General features: G+C 33.7%; 1 long non-coding RNA gene across 2 annotated transcripts; it reads left to right on the forward strand.

Annotated features, from left to right (window-relative positions):
* The first annotated feature begins 824 nt into the window (after positions 1-824).
* Positions 825-3,178, forward strand: LOC122590600. 2 transcript variants are annotated; one of them, XR_006322548.1, is made up of 3 exons: positions 825-866; positions 1,435-1,668; positions 2,980-3,178. It is a non-coding gene; the product is annotated as an uncharacterized LOC122590600 (long non-coding RNA). The 2 variants fall into 2 exon arrangements; XR_006322547.1 differs by lacking the exon at positions 2,980-3,178 and having other exon boundaries at positions 1,435-1,806.
* The last annotated feature ends 640 nt before the right edge of the window (positions 3,179-3,818 follow it).

Consider the following 3,818-nt stretch of genomic DNA (forward strand, 5'->3'; position numbering starts at 1 on the left):
TCCTGAGGGTTGTTTCAAAATATTTAGTCTTATTCTTAAATAATCTTAGAGATGTAGATGATACGAGCCAGGTAATAACTCACCTAGCTTTTAATGAATAGTTCAACCCGTTTATTTCTGGTTCTTTCTCTTCGTATATGAGCCTATCAACCAAAAAGACTTGAGTAATTTACACAAGGCATGTACAGCACATTGTGGACAGAGCCTACAAAATCAGAACCACAGCTCAAGGTCATAATGTCATAAGAGCCTAGAAGAACCAAGCCCAAGTGAATAGAGTCAGGGCTCCAACCTTATCAAGTCAGCCCAAGCCTAAGCTTTTCAAGCTCGGAACCTCACAAGTTGAGCTCAAGCCTTAATACTTGTTAGCATGAAAGAAGCTTTTGGAACTTTGCAGATTATGCTAATAAAATCACAAAACCAGTCACATATCTTGAAATACCATTTGGTTTGCATTTCTTGAAGTTTCGAAAAACAACTAATGGGACAGCACAAGATTCATGTATATATGAAATAATATTTTAGTAAGAACATGTCCATAGTGCTTAAGCTTTGTATATATATGTTTATACATGTTATATAGTTCATTTAAGAGTAGTTTCAGCATATTCATTTTGTAGTCTACTTTGTCTAACATATCTATCCACTAGGATAGAGTTGGGTTTATCCTCTGATTTTTCGGTTAGTTTTTATCCTCTGTGATGTATGAGTAGAACTTTCAATCGATTGGTGACTTTAGTGAACTTGACATTTCTGAATTTTGCTCCAAAACCTCTTATCGCAGATGGATAATGCTTTGATAGATGTGATGGAAGAATGCATGTGGAGTGCTGTCCTTTTTGGAATGATATATTGGAGAATTAGAGGTACATAAAATTTCACTACAATATCACCCAACATGTTTTGTATTTTTTCCAACAAACTTTGTCTCAGTGATGAACAACTTGACATCTTATCAGTCTTGTGAACGTTACGATGAAAACTGAAATTCAGCTGGAAATACCAAGTCTTGCGTGAACTTTTTCTCATATGAAGAATAACCGTATTTCTGTTATAGCCCAACTTGTCAAGCATGTCTATGAATTCGGATAAAATTGGGTTTGTCCTCTGATTGTCAGTTAGTTTTGATCTTTTATGATGTATGAGTAGAGTTGCAAAATGGGCGGGTTGGGTAAGACATCAAAACAAGTAATTTAATGGCACATGTCAGGTTTTTTTTTTCCCCAGATTTTTTTCACATTACTCTAAAATATTTAGTGTACTATCAACTTATCAAGTATGGTTACACAATTTATTACTATATCAATAATAATAATAACTAAAATGTTCGAGTAGACATTATTTTGACGATTTTTTATGCATTAAAAATATGAGTTGAACAGTTCCCACACATTTGGCCATTTCCCTTTCAGCTAATTGTCTTAAACTTACCAGTTGGACCTGCTAGATTCATATATAAGAAACTTGGGTGAAAAAAGAAAGGAAAGTTGATAGTTAGTAGGCACCATTGCAAGAGGGGCGATATGGATTAGAAAACTACAGATGAATGAGAGACGAAATGACCTTGTTGATGATGCAAGGCAAGCTAGCATAGATAGTTGTAAAACTGGGGAAAAACATGACATAGACAAGATGGTAGGCGAAAGGATATCGACAATATGAGACAAGGTAGTCAGGATGTCGTAAAGCATAGATTTTACTACCTGTTTATTTAATACCAATACAAGTATAAATACGATCATGAGAAATAAAATGAACTTTATGTTATATATTTTTGTACAATGATATACAAAAGGTTGCAACTTAGATGTGTTGGGTTACGGGTCAAACTCTTTGGATCAAAACATGCAAATTTGAATGTCTCACAAATTTTCTTTTTCTTAATCCACATCTTTAGGCTTCTTATATAGACACATCAAAACTTTTTCCTTTCTTAAAACATACCTTACGACCTATTCATAATTGATAAGATTAGTCATTATTAGCAGCATTGTCATACCTTACGAGACATGACTTTTGCTCTTTAGACCCGTCACGGCATTTTGCTGTTTTTTCTTTCAAAATGTGACTCTCGTGATCAAATGCCAAACATAAGCCTCTAAAGACCAAGACAAAGGTCAATAATCCGACATATGTGGTGTATATGCACCATAGTTCACACTAGTTTTTATAGACATGACATGTTCCTTTTTGTAGGTTAGTATTATTGAATGGTAAAAATCAGAATGGTCAAACCACATCAATGTGTTTGCTTTGGATACACATGGTTATGAATGTGACTTCGTCCACATTTTGTTTTATTTTTGTAAGTAAGTGGTCAGAAGAAACTCACAAAAACAACTATTGTAGTCTACACTGACGAACGGGAAGCGGGGCCAGGAAATTTGATAATAAGGAGGACGGGTTGCTAGATTAGGAGGGACCAATTGAAAAACATCATCTCGATTTAAACTTTGGGTGAAAACTTATAAATGAGCTTGTGTTGGCTTGAGGGGGCAAAGTATCCTTTAGTAGACTGTCTCTGACTATAAGTTGATTAGTCACAAAAATAACTCACTAATCGTGATTTGTGGGTAGTTCTCCTATAAGAACTTATGTTAACTTATGTCCATTTTTGACTTCATTTTATCATCTATAATGTTAGTATGTTACTTTTGTTTGTACACGGTACTTGTAAAACACATTAGCTAAATACATAGTTACAAATTAAAATTTAAAAATAATAGTTTAGACATGAAGTTGAGTTAACACGAACTAAAGTTACACCAGTCTGAACGCTTACTTGGTTCATTTTCATTTGTTTTGTATAGCTCAAAATGGAATATGACTTATGGGTGTATGATGCTAACCAAAACCAATTTAGCTCAAATTGTCCATCATTATTAGATGATATTAGGTAAGAACCATCGGACATCGCAAACCATTATCTTGAGAACGTTGTACGAACATTTTTAGTTATAATAATTCATTGACTAGCAGGAGAAATATTTTCAGAACCGGATCGGATATTGAACTGGTCATAAGGACGGTTCACAATCCAACTGGTCACAGTGAACTGAAAAAATTGAACGTTTTACAAATACTAGAACGGTACCCACGCGGTGCGGCGGTGGTGAAGGTAGAGGTAATGTTGACGGCGACGGTGGTGGCAGTGACGGATAGTGGTGGCGGCGAGTAGTGTAGGTTATTGATGTAATGTGATTTAGATGTATTGTATATCATGCATTAGCATGTGTACATTGTTGAAAGTTGACTGTTGAAAGTTGAAAACCCTATTGGCTTTATAATACAACATATGCTTGATTAAAGATTCTAAAGAATTTGTCAAAAAGTAACCATCGGAGATGGTCATATACAAGTAGTATTTTTCTAATATATATCTCAAGTTGGACCGCTTGATAAAGCCATTTGTCGTATCGGTTTCCTCTTGACGGTTCTGGCCTCTGTTTTTCATAAAAGTGTACCGGAATGGAACTTGAACAAAAGTTTATTTTATAATTTGAGTCTAAATTTCATACTCCCCCAGTTTAAATTGTCAAAGTCTTTCTTTTGTATCTTGACATTAAATATTTTTTATTACAATATATAATCTTTGATGAAAGTTATGATCAATGAAAACATATCTAAACCTTTATCAACTCATATAACTTAATTTCATCATCTGTTATATAATACAAATAAAAATATTTAAGGTCAAAGTTGCAAAATAAAGACAATGAATATTCAAAATTGGACAATTTTAATGAGACGGATATAGTATAAATCAGTATATATCATGATCTTATCCATAAGTCTTATCATTTTGATTTAGGTAGTAA

This window comes from Erigeron canadensis, chromosome 3 (assembly GCF_010389155.1).
Source record: "Erigeron canadensis isolate Cc75 chromosome 3, C_canadensis_v1, whole genome shotgun sequence".
Taxonomy (NCBI): domain Eukaryota; kingdom Viridiplantae; phylum Streptophyta; class Magnoliopsida; order Asterales; family Asteraceae; genus Erigeron; species Erigeron canadensis.